The sequence below is a fragment of the Asterias amurensis genome, chromosome 3 (assembly GCF_032118995.1).
Source record: "Asterias amurensis chromosome 3, ASM3211899v1".
In the NCBI taxonomy this organism is placed as follows: domain Eukaryota; kingdom Metazoa; phylum Echinodermata; class Asteroidea; order Forcipulatida; family Asteriidae; genus Asterias; species Asterias amurensis.
Genome location: NC_092650.1, coordinates 19,803,770 through 19,817,707, shown reverse-complemented (window position 1 = coordinate 19,817,707; position 13,938 = coordinate 19,803,770). Strand labels below are relative to the sequence as shown.

Below are 13,938 nucleotides of genomic sequence, written 5' to 3'. Positions count from 1 at the left end.
GAAGTGTTTTTTGTGATAGTTACCAAAAAATATGGAGTCATATGTCCCTGCAGAAAGAATAACCTGTTATTGGAATACACAATCTGAGACACAGTTTCATGCAGAAACATAAGTTTTTATATCATTAAATTGTTACTAAAGGTGACAGGGGTTGTGTTCATTACAAGAGTGGAAAAGAAACCATTTATGTTCATGCCATAGTTTTTAAAAAATACCTGCTAATTACCAAAGGTTTACCCTCTCTTTAAGCCAGAATTACCCTCATTATTCGTGAAAATAAAATCATAGGATCTCAAAATATCTCCTCATTAAAAGCACCATGAATCAATTTATAAATAACTTTAAAAAGGGTAACGGTAGAAATAAACTATTATACAAATATTGACTGCTTCGAGTGCTATGGTTAAAACTATGACTCCCGAGGTGATCCCCGGAGCGTTCTATTTTCCCGAGGCGAAGCCGAGGGAAAATAGAACGCTCCGGGGATCACCGAGGGAGTCATAGTTTTTAACCATTGCACGAGTAAAAGCAGTCAATATTTGTTTTATAACACCCCAAACATTTCTAAATACTCTATTATTATTAAGTTACAGACCTGAATGCTACAATCCACGGACGACGCGAATACAGATTGCAAACAATTTTACTTACTGTGTTGCATGTAGTGTCGTGCAATCCGAAATGGTTACAGACTATTAATTTATCATCCTCGTACACGCAACGGACGTCTGGGTACTGCACGCCGTGTGCTAGTCTGTCGGACTAGCGCACGGCGCCGTGTGCTAGTCTTCGGACTAGCGCATGGCAAACCGACGCACTATCACACGGCCGTCGTCTAGCAAAACTAAGACATGTCATGTGACGCGCTCTAAACCAATGAGCAGGCAGAATACTTGCAAGGGGTGTTATAAAAATAAATAGTACACTTGCGGTTACAACCATGTGTTAACCTTTTTTGTGTGAGTTTTGGCTCTGGAAAGAGCCGGTGTGGTCTCATCGTCAAGCAGTACACTCTGCTCATCTTCAGGAGAAAGTAGACTTTAAATGCAAAATAATTATAAGCATAAAACCTTACTTGGTCACGATTAATGATGGGGAGAGGTTGATAGTATATAAAACATTGTGAGAAACAGCTCCCTCTGAGGTCACGTAGTTTCCGAGAAAGAAGTAGTTTACCATGAGTTTGATTTCGAGACATCAAGTTTAGAATTTGAGGTCTCGAAATCAAGCATAATTGAGATCAAATGTTCACAGATTTGTTGGTTCATGCATAATATGTTGAGATACAGCAAGTGAGAAGACATGTCAATTACCAATGGTGTCCAGTGTCTTTAAATGAAAGATTCTGTACCCTGGCCTGAAAATAGGCAGAGAGCGCTCGTTAAAGTGGTGTATCGCATAAACATTCAGCTTGGGTTATGATTGTGTGTGGTATCCCGTGTCAACCTCAGGGATTCGTGAGCCAAAAGCAAATTAGTCAGGTGTGTCCCCCTTTTTTTTATAATGATACTTTTGCCCATGATCATTACAGGCACGTTGTGTGAATGTTTTATGTCGCCAGGGGTGAAAATGCGGCACTCGTTATCGCGCAAAAGGTTGGCCGCGATCTCCCATGGATGTTGGGATGCGTAATAGCCGAGGTAAAATGACGTTTTCACACATTGACTACAGTGTAATAGTGTCGTATTACCGAAATGACACTCGATTAACCAACAGTATGGTAGAACTCAATTTAGGTACAACGCTGGCCGTGGGTGGATGACACTGTCTGTCTGCATGCATATACAAGAACCTAAAATAACATCATTACTTATGTTAATTACTCGACCGCAAGTTAAAAAAATACACTTGCAAGAAGTGATTTGCCTTTTTTGTCCTTTTTCCCTTTGTTTTTAATTATGGAGTAAAATTACACGTAATTTGTCTATAAGCTCTTTGAAATAATTTTGATATCATCATTACCGGTACTGTAATACTTAATATTTGACCGCAAATTACACTTGCAAGAAGTGAATTGTTGTTTTTTGTTTGTTTTTTTAAATAATGGAGTAAATTTACACGCAAATTGTGGTTGTTTGATAAAAGCTCTTTGATAGAAAGTAATCAGTGTTTCTATTTGACGGGATTGTTCATGTCCAAGCAATTCTCATTACTTGATAATCATAGGAGTTAGTTGGTTTAAATATATATATATAATGGAGTGTGTTTACGTCTGGTAGAAATTAAACAGTGTTTCTATACATAGACAGGATTTTTCGTGTCGAAACAAGCCTCTTACTACAGAAGCGAAAATTGTTTTCCCCTTAGAAATTGTAGTATATAAATTCACACTTTGTTTCTCTATATGCTCTTTCAAAGGATTTCATTTTTAAAATCAGTGTTTCTACTCAGGATGTTTCCGGTGGAAACTATCCTCACTAAAATATAATTACTTAGGGATGTAATTTAGAAATGGGTTTTTGCGTGACTCCATTATGTGACAAGCCGTTATGTAATACTCTTAGGATTTCTCCCATCTTGCATGGGAAAAGGGAGAAAGGGGAAAGGAGAAACAGACTGTGGAATATGATTACTCATAAAATGCGTAAGAAATGAAAAATACGTCATGACAGCTATTAAAGAGTATTTGTTGTCGCGGCCAGTTTTCATGTTTTGAGTGGAAACCATATGAAACAACAAACTTTTAAAAACGTGGGCTGCGTCCGGTGTGTGAGTCAGCAGGAAATAGTGAAAAATCATGCACACTGATTTTTTGTCCAAATCATGCTATAAACATTGCTTATATACACCATGTGTGTTATGTAGGACAGCCCTTGTACTAACAAAAAAAATGATTCTGTATACTGTACTAATTTCCAAGGACAAAATATCATGCCTGATATACTTTGAAGCGCTATGATTTTTGAATATGGTCCCCGTATTCCCAATTTCATGTCTCTGCCGACTAGTCTGCCATTACGGCCTCAAGATCTACTTTCTTTTTAGGGCGCCGCAAATGCTGATTCCATGGTGAGCAGGGCTCATAAATGGATTTGTAAGCATCAGGGAAAATTGATGAGTTTCAATCTGAGGTCATGTTCGAATTGGCTGAGAACGGCTCTGGCTTCGGCTGGATCACCGAGTCATTATGTATTGAGGTAGGCGGGGTACATCCCTAATAGCCACACCCTAAGCAATTGCCATAGCCGTACATGTAGCCTCCAATTTGGATACGGCCTAAGGTTACCAGTTGTAATTTCGTTACCAGCACAGATGAAGGTTTCTGTTTGAGATTCTGTCAAGGAAATGGCATTCAAAGGTGGCTCCTAGTCATAAACTACATCTTTATAGCAACAAATAAAGTATGCATAGGTTAAAATGTGCACAACATTCTTGTATTTTAAAACATAAACTGTTTGTCTTGCTTTCGTTAAACAAAACCACAAAATTTCATCTTTGGATGGGCTCAATGAAACGTGAGAATATTAATAAATTATTATGTTATAGTCCCTTAATGAACTGGTGGAGTGTTTTTTCCCCCAAACAAAAAAGTAATTGGTATGAAGGACATCTGCAATTTTCATGTCAAGACTGCACTTTTAAGTGTGGAGTTTCTTTGTCGATTTGCCTATATAAATTGCTCGTTACAAATATTGCTTTTGTAAGTGCCCCTGATACTTGCAGGTTTTTTTATCATCAGGAAAATGGATCCCAAGTGTTTGGGAGTTGAAATCATTCTCATGTTGGCCTCGAAAGCAATAGATTTATAGAAGTGGGTGGAGCCTTAAATGCAGAACATAATATGCGAAGAATCTAGTGTGAACCATTATCGACGAATATGATCATTACGTTTGAATTGGCTAATAAATCCTTTTATCATTAAAAGGCAAAGATTACCTATTGTTTGAGGAACCCTTAGATGTTTTAATCGCCAGTGATATACATAAATTTGTGTTGTCATTAATTCTAGGAGTGACTACCAAATGTATAATGCCCTTAAAATTCAGAACATGCGCAAAGAATTAATTCTGAACTATTATTTTGAGTACTGTGGCAAATAACACTTTTTTTAATGAAGTTATGGCGCCAGTTTTCCTGTATATAACAATAATTCCAGATGGAGCTAATCCTCAGGACAATTTGAACAAGGTGGACGTTAGCTTTATTTTTCTCCTCCATTATCAGCACTCATTGTATTCTACCCTTAAGACTTTGAGTCAGTAATAGATCATTAAAGGAACACGTTGCCTTGGATCGGTCGAGTTGGTCTTTGAAAAGCGTTTGTATTCATTTGTTATAAAATGCATATGATTAGAAAGATATTTTAAAAGTAGATAACTCGGGAAAGTACTGAGTATACAGTGCTGAGTGCTTACACACACCGGTGTATATGGGTAAAAACAAAAATGAATATTCTTTATCCGCTATGTGAATTTAACATCTCTTAAACAGCTATGTTGTAATTAAACCCAGATCAAAAGAGCACCCAATAAAAAGTCAATATGGAATACACAATCTCAAATTAAAATTTTTGGCCAAAAAATTTATAAAACTATTACAATTTTTACATAACCCGATTACTCTCAGTGAAATTTTCTCCAAATGCTTTATATTATTGAAAACTGCTGTCGGCTTTTAACCAATAGTTTTCATTGTCACTAAAAGCCTCTCTCCATCGTAACTGAACATCAATAGTGTCTATATTTGTTTTCCATCTTGTGGTTTGATTTATACACTCTGGATAGCAGACAGTGATAAACTCCTTGTTCAATAATTCAATCGCAGCCGTGCCTTTGGAGACTGCACAAAGGACTTTGACATTAACAGGTTGAAGTGATGATGTTGGCACATTTACAAAAAGTGTGGGTTATGTGCATGTCTATGCATTGAAGCCGGTCTTTAAAAGGCAAATTATACTTCTGGGTTTTTTTTTTACGGTTCAATTGTATTACAATCATTATTTTGAGCTATTGCAAAAAAATGTCCCTAAAGGAAAAATAATTCCCACTAATTGGAATTTACAATCTGACAAACATTAGGACAGTAACGCGCTTCAGATTCAAATTTTGGGGGCATAAAAATATATTTTTACATAACCACATTAATTGTTTATCAAAACGCTTTAAATCAAAAGCTTCTGTAGTCTTCTAACCAAATGTTTCTATTGTCGTTGATTTTAAGAGTGATTACGAAATGAATGTATTCCCATTGCTTCCATTTGACAAAAGGGATCTTTGCAGATAGTCATCACTTTGCTTTTGTGTAAAAACCAATGGGATGTGGCGAAAAAAGGCCACCAACAAAGGGGTGTTCTTGGTTAACACCACTAACAAGCATATATGGGTCACTGAAGGACCCTTGTGGGGTCTTTCGCACAACGGAACAATGGACCCCACAATGTTTTTTATTTTTTCAACTTGGGCCCCACCGAGGAATTATTTAGAATAGATATTGATAAAACAAGTAGCCCAAATTTGTAAGGTTGGGTTTGGGTTGTGTGAGCAATCCACATGTTTTCGTTTGTTCAGAAACAGCAAAGCTTGAGTCCCGTGCTCTTACATTATTTTAACCACTCGGCCACAACACACTAAACACAGACCACAGCCCAAGTGCAACCTTGACAATGTGCATTAATTAACAACACACATTACATGGACGTTTTACGTTCTACATGATCTCTCTGAAAGTCACAGGTTTTATGTTATGGCGCCCTAATCATGAGAAACAACCAACCATGACAATACATAGAATGGTATCTTTCCAGTTACTGACCACTGTCACAATGATGCTTATGATTTGGCAGTAACGAGCTCTCCCATGGAGCTATCCTCAGCTCTCCCCTGCTGGAGCTAATTAAGGGTCGGGGAATATTGAATAGTATTTTTCCTTCACAATAGGCCAACATTTCTGACTTATTTTTAAACCATGAAACAGGACTCTAATTGGGAAGGGGAGGGTCCATAAAACTGTTCAGGACTTGTAGCGTAATTACTGGACCAGATACTGACAGAACCAGAAAAGCAAATCTTGTTGACGAAGTGTTTGACAGTGTTTGGCCTTAAAGGACATTTCTGCCTCCTCAACCCCCCTCCCCTGCAATCACCACCAGTCTTATATTCCGTGCTCTTATATTATTTTATCCATTCGGCCACAACACACTAAATACAGACCACAGCCCAAGTGCACCCTTTGTCGATGAGTTCTGTGTCACATTTACTGATGTCATATCTCTGAAACATTTTCTACAAGTATTTGTTAAAAGATTTGTATATGAAGAAAAGATCTTCAGAAAATGATAAACTCACCGTCTTCAAATAAAGTGTTTAACACTTAATACGAAGTTATTCATATTCCTGGCAAACTACATGTTTTTACCCTTGAGCAAGACACGTGAACCATCTAATTTCAGCAGGCGACTAAAAACAGCACGTGCCATTAAAACCTACATTTGCGCTTCCAGACAGTCTTTAGTTGATCGGCTGTATTCATTATCCTTGTTTGATTATGGAGTAAGTGATGAAGATTGAACAACTCCAGCCCACTTGTAGTTTGTAAGACGCTGAGCTTCCTGGAGCCACCGTCAAATCTTCATTTGACCTCCTCGGGGCAGTGGGGTCTCGGGAGACTCGATGAACATCTTCAACAGGTTGTCTGTGGTTGCTTTGACGTTTCATGTTACATCCAGAGGAATTGTCTTGCTTTCCCTTTCGTTTTTTTTTCTTAGACAACCCTTGGTAGACTAAGAAGCTCTTGGGTTGGTCTACTTAGGGTGGCCTTTGACCTTTAAAGGCACGGATAAAACTATTGGTAATACCTCGCAATAAAATTACTTGGTAGCGAGCAATGGAGACCTGTTGATAGGATAAAACATTGTGAGAAACGGCTCCCTCTGAAGTGACGTAGTTTTTGAGAAAGAGGTATTAATTTAACTCACTCAAATAATATAAGACTTCATCCAATCTTTGCAATATGCTACACAACAAACACACCATACTCTTTTACATAGAAATCACAAATTTTTAAACATGTCCCACATTTCCTCCGTTTTGCAAATTTTGACAGCGACATCACAATAACACAAAACCATAGCTCAAATCCAGGCCATCCATCTTTGTATCGCAATCAATCAGTATTTGTGAGTAATTTCGTGGATGGGAGAGCTTCGCCCTCACTAAAGCGCAGTGTTGGTTTCATTGAGGCAGGCCGGCACTCCGCTCCTCAGGAAGGTGTTTGGCAAACGCTGAATGTTGACACCCTGTATTCTATACCGCAGATGTCCCCACGCCATTAGCCAGCTTCCTGCATGAAAGAGTCGGCCGACATACGATAGAATAACATGTTATTGACTTGTAGCTGTGTCAGGGATGACATACAACATTCGCCTTGAAAAGACGACTACATTTATTTGGTTATGCTTGTGCCACATGTTGACGTATGGTTAGCTCTGTAGACTATTAAGGGAATAAGAGCTCCAGCTGGTCATTAGCAACCGTTTAAACAACCCCCACGTGACGCGCTCTCGACCAATAGGAATAGCGAAACTGAATTTGGGTTTATGAATGTTATGAATGAGGGTATATCCAATACAACGAAGCCATTAAAAGCAGAAAATACTGCTTAATGAATTTTATTGCGAAGCAACTATTGAGTGGGGCACCAGTCACAACATTGTTGACTTGATTTAATTTTGAATGATAACCTGTAGCTGATAAGTATTACATTTATGCTTAGGAAGTTTTTTTTGTGCTTACAGGCTTTATGAAATTGGGCCCTGGTGGGATTTGAGTCCACAAATGTTTACTTTCTAGTGCAAAATCAATCATTTCCCTCTTGATCCGTGATGCAGTTATACATAAGACAGATATTTTTCGGACGTTTTGTTAAGGTTTTATTCTTGATTTGTCTTAATCGTAACCACTTAAAAAAACTGTTAAAGTGTACTGCAAAATGATTGGCTTTAGAAGATGTCTTTATTGTGATAAGAAAACAGGCCCTATTTTCTGCAAAAAAAACATGAAGTTCAGAATAATAGCTATTATTCAAGAAGGTATACTGCACATAATGGGTTTAACAAATTTACCATTTGCAGCCGAAAGATATGGTGTTTAAGAAAATGGCCATACTGTGTTCAAATGTGACTCTTTTCATGTCTAAACAGTAGCTTATATTGTGTACAAAAGGTAGCCCATACTGTTTCTAAAAGGTACCCCAAATTGTGAACAAAAGCTAGCTAGTCCACATTGATTACAAGATTACCCCATATCGCTCCCAAATTATTGTCCATTATGTGTCTAAAAGGTAGCTCATAATGTGTCAAAAGGTAATCCATGTTGTGTCAAAAGGTACATGTAGCCCATATGGTGTCAAAACGTAGCCCATATTGTGTCAAAAGGTACATGTAGCCCATATATTGTGTCAAAAGATACAGTGTAGCCCATATGGTGTCAAAACGTAGCCCATATTGTGTCAAAAGGTACATGTAGCCCATATGGTGTCAAAACGTAGCCCATATTGTGTCAAAAGGTACATGGAGCCCATATATTGTGTCAAAAGATACATGTAGCCCATATGGTGTCAAAATGTAGCCCATATTGTGTCAAAAGGTACATGTAGCCCATATATCGTGTCAAAAGGTACATGTAGCCCATATGGTGTCAAAATGTAGCCCATATTGTGTCAAAAGGTACATGTAGCCCATATATGGTGTCAAAAGATACATGTAGCCCATATTGTGTCAAAAGAAACATGTAGCCCATATTGTGTCAAAGGTACATGTAGCCCATACTGTGTCAAAGGTACATGTAGCCCATATTGTGTCAAAGGGTACATGAAGCCCATATTGTGTCAAAAGGTAGCCCAAACTGTGTTTAAAAGGTAGCCCATATTGTGTCAAAGGTACATGTAGCCCATATTGTGTCAAAAGATACATGTAGCCCATATTGTGTCAAAAGCTAGCTCATATTGTGTCAAAAGGTACAATGTACATTGTAGCCCATTGTGTCAAAAGTTAGCTCATATTGTGTCAAAAGGTACAAGTAGCCCATATTGTGTCAAAAAGGTAGCCCATAATAAAATTGTGTCAAAAAGGTAGCCCATATTGTGTCAAAAGGTAGCTCATAATGTGTCCAAAAGGTAGCCCATATTGTGTCAAAGGGTACATGTAGCCCATATTGTGTCAAAAGGTACATGTAGCCCATATTGTGTCAAAAGGTAGCCCATATTGTGTCAAAGTTGGCTCATATTGTGGCAAAAAAGGTAGCCAGTATCTTGTCAAAAAGGTAGGCAATAATGGTGTCAAAATGTATGCCATATTGCACCAATTGAGCTCGTTGTGTCCAAAATATAGCACATTTTGTGTGTGTCCAAAAGAGCCCCTTTTGCGTCCCCAAACATTAGCCCATTCTCTACACTCGAAGTGCCTACTGCATCGAAATAGTATTCCACATTGGTGATGAGGAAGTTTGATAATACCAAGCGGGTACAGTATGTAAGGCTCTAATTATATTAAATTTATGTAATTTAAAAATTACATAAATCGTATCGGATTGAGTCATGATGATACTGTTGGTCAATATAATTTAGTTGAATATTTCAATATTTAATGTGTAGTATTATAATAATTCGTAACATTTTCTTTTCTATTGTGATAAGCGATAATAAATACATAAAACCTTTGATAAAGCTTCACCATATAAGAATAACACAAAATAGCAGCAGACGCTTAAATGTCATAAGTCTATTGCCCTCTACTTTCTTGGTATACCCAGAGGAAGCAGATTTATGTGCAGTTTTTTTCATGCGTTTTAAATCTCATGTGATTTGCAGCAAATGGTGCGTACTCGGCTTGTTTTGTCCAGCGTGTGCATTGAAATGAAATAGATAAACTTTAGGAAACCTCGCAGTGACCTCTTAAGAGATGTTGCTGCGGTTCCCCCCCCCCCCTCTCACCCTCTCCCGTTCTGAAAGTCGCTATCTTGTCCTCCGCCATCGATGTGTTTGTGAGGTGCCTCGGATGCGACTGTTTGCCAAGTTCCCATGTGGGACATTTTAGTCTATTGACTCTAAGTTCTTCGCGTTGATTCTGTCCGATTTCTTGAAAGGTTTTGGGAGCGTGACGGCTTCGTGTGCCATATTACCATTAATGAATATGGCCGGCCACTCCTAGGGTTTTTTGCGGGCACATAAATGCATCCTGCTTGCCGGTAAAAAGATGGAGGGGGGATACCATAGTGATTTCTAGGTGTTTGATGTCATTTCTGGTTGCTTGGATACAAAGATCTCTTGAGACCGAAACCTGACCTGACTTGGGGAGCGTCGTCGTCAAAAAGGCTCTTGTTTAAACTTGCGGTTATTACCTCTTTAACACCCCCACCAGTGGATTCATCCATTGGTGCTGCTAGAATCATTTCCATAATACGTTCTCATTCCTATTTTATATCCCTAGAATGGGATTTCTGTATTTGTGAGTCGTCTTTTAAGGCCCAAGGTTAATTTTTCCCCCTCAATTACATCTTATATTTTACGTTCTAAAAAAGAACAAGTCTCCTGACTTGAGTACATTCCGAATAATATAAGAGCTATAAAAGTCTAACTTATATGCCGTATCTCTCTTCTGGATAGACTGTTTGTTAGTGCTATACATGTATTAGGCACTCCTCAGCAGAATGACAAAAATAGATTATGTATTCTAGTTTTTTTATTTATATTCCTAATCTTCTTATTATTATAATTATTAAAAAAGAATCAATAAATCTGTATTCTGTCCAGGGATCACCAAAGGTATTTGAGGTTAGCACACTGTCTTTCACTAATACCTTTCTCTATCTTAACACCCCCCCCCCCTCCCCTCTTTCTTCCATGGCAGGGGCAAAATATCTAAAGTAACTCAGTTGCCCGGAGCAAGACAATGTATCAGCGATATTAATTTTCAATCTTTTCTTTACCCAACTGAAATAAACATGCATGGACTGCGTGACCCTGAGGCACTTTTCATCCCATTGCCAGATTTTGATAATATCTTGGAGAGAGAGAGAGAGAGAGAGAATGAGTGAAGATAAAATAGAGATGGAAATGAGGGGAAAAACCGCTTGCGTTATAATATGTCTTTTTCTTCTTCTTCTGATCCCATCGTACTGATATTGATTTTATGTCGGCACGGCTTCTGTACCCTCTAGCCTGCGAGAAACGTGGTGTCTCCAAGTTAAAGGTGCACCGGTCTACATAAAACACTATTTTTTGTATTGCTGAAAGGAAAGGTGGTACTGCTTTTGCATTGCGGATACAACAACGCAAAAGAATAGTAACACTTCTGATTCCGTAGTTGATGTATCATGCACTTTGGATTTCAAACAAAAATGGTGTCAGAAGTGGGATTTTTGATGCCGTGTTATTTTAGGAAACGTTACATTCATTTCAATCTCCAAGATATCAAGGAACGAAGGATGTTCAAGATATCAAGGAACGTATTGGATGTTCTTGTTCGATATTAAGTAAAATTTTCATCTCATGGGCGTTAATTAACTTCAAAAGAAGACTTCAGAAAACCCAGACTCACCATTGCCACTGGCTACTTTAAAATTGTCATTATATGTCTCAATTCATTGAATCTGCAAAATGCAAACAAAATGTTGGGCAGTCATTGCCATTCGTCACCCCCGTGCCTGTCTAGCATATCTTCAATCATTTTCATTTCTTCTGAGGAAATTGCCCAGCAGGCGTATCTTGGAATGATAAGCATGTGAAGCATCTTTATTTTATAATAGCATCTGAATGCTTATGTGATAGTTTTGAAATAAGGTCTTAACTAATGGTTTATTCTCTCTTGAATGAACAAATGAGATATTGGTGCATGCCATGTTGTAATTATGACAAATGCTTTCCTATGTATCAATGACCAAAATGCCATAAAGCTGTAAAGTAAAACTTTTTATATAGAAATAGCTAACAGAAAATCTGTAACAAAAATCTGCTAAGATTCAAATTTGGGGGTCATTAAAACTGATAAAATGTATTTTTACTTAACCAAATTGTTCGAAAGTGTTTCTTAAAGTGCATTATACAATCGAAAACTTCTGTGGGCTTCTTATCGAGAGTTTCTATTGCCATCAGGTTTATGAGATGATCACCAAACGAATAATTCCCTTAAAAGGTGCTACCACTTTAATGGAGGCAATTCCATCTCTCTGTAGCTGGAAGCTGCACCCCCCCCCCCCCCCCCCCCATTTGCCTACTCCTCTCCCATACCCATTCTCAAAGAGGACCCACCATTGCATTGATCTGCTTGGTGTGAAAATAAAGGAAGGAAATCGTAGGAATGCCAGAAGGTAACATCAACAATGCTTGGATGGGGTTATAGTTAACAGGAAGCCATGGCAAGACATCCAGTCAAAGCTTCCAGTGTTCCTCATTCTCTGAGAGAAAAATTCGATCACTGGTTCATTCACTTGCTGCCCAAAATATCACCCCTTTTTAAATAAGATATAAGGATGACCTTGTCCCAATTCATTGTTATTTGACAAAACTTCCCAAATTTTGGTCCATCAGTAATGCCCACACAGTTCAATTCAGTTCAGACAAATTCTAGGGAGAACCCCATGTAAACTCTTAAGCTTTAAAGGCACTGGACACTATTGGTAATTTCTCAAAATAATTATTAGCGTAAAACCTTAATTGGTAACGAGTAATATGGGGAGAGGTTGATAGTATAAAACATTGTGAGAAACGGCTCCCTCTGAAGTGACGTTGTTTTCGAGAAAGAAGTAAATTTCCACGAATTCTATTTCGAGACTTCATATTTAGAATTTGAGGTCTCGAACTCAAGCATCTGAAAGTACACAACTTAGTGTGACAAGGGTGTTTTTCTTTCATAGTTATCTCGAAACTTCGACGACCAATTGAGCTCAAATTTTCACAAGTTTGTTATTTTATGCATATGTTGAGATACACAATAAGTGAGACAATTACCAATAGTGTCCATTGTCTTTAAAAACCATATATCAAAGCATAAACTTTATGTAGGTGAACCCTTCTTGCACTCAATTTAGAAAGAAACTTGTTTTAACAGTCAAATAATTATTGCCTGTTTTTAGTGCTGTTTTTACAAACTGGTTTCCTCAGATTTGCTCAGCAGACAAATACCAACCATTAAATGTTTTTCTGCTTGAGTAGTTGCAACCATCCCTATTCTTTTTTTCTTTTTTTTTGCCAGAAGCACCGTTATAAAAATTGAATATCTTTATGGTGTGAAAACTCGGACTCAGAAGGACAATGAAGAAAAAACCAGGACAAGCTTCAATAAGAACGTGAAATTCAAGGCACGTCCACATATACGTGAAGCTATAAAATGCATTCATTCATCCAATAATAATATAAATGTATATAGGTTAACCGTCTACGAACAAATATTATGCATTGCATACAATTGAATTATGAGTATTAAGGTATAGAAACTCAATCATACGCTGTCGACAAATTGTCTGCACATTTTCGTATGCTGTCTTATACACTGCCGCAGTGGAGCTCTTTTCAGATAAGTGTAGGTCACGAATGACGTCCGAACCTTTCTTCTTTATTCCGAGAAAGTATAGTAAGTCGTTCACGCTTAACCTTTTTAACCTCCGCAATCCCATGTTCATGATTTGCAGAATCTAGCTCATGTGATGTGGGCCCGCGCAAATAATTGGACTCGTTTGGCCGCAGGGTCCTTTTTGGACTGATACTTTCTTCGTTTTTGGGAGCAGGGTGTATTTTTTTTCATCCAATAATAAAAGGGTAGTGCTAGGAGGGAAGTTTAAACTTTCTAATGGGAGGATTTACGAGAGGCATCAAGGCAGTTACTAAGGCCCAATTCCATAAAGCTGCTTAAAGTTTGCTTGGAAATATTTCTGTTTTCCGCTAAGAAACATTTTCTGCTTAAGAAACATTTTCTGTTACAAGCAAAAATAAGCATGAAACCGAATT

At 37.9% G+C, this 13,938-nt stretch overlaps 1 protein-coding gene across 1 annotated transcript in view; it reads left to right on the top strand.

Annotated features, from left to right (window-relative positions):
- LOC139935144 (sphingomyelin phosphodiesterase 3-like) overlaps nucleotides 1-13,938 on the top strand; it is a 63,566-nt gene that overhangs the window by 2,052 nt on the left and 47,576 nt on the right. The window lies entirely within an intron of this gene.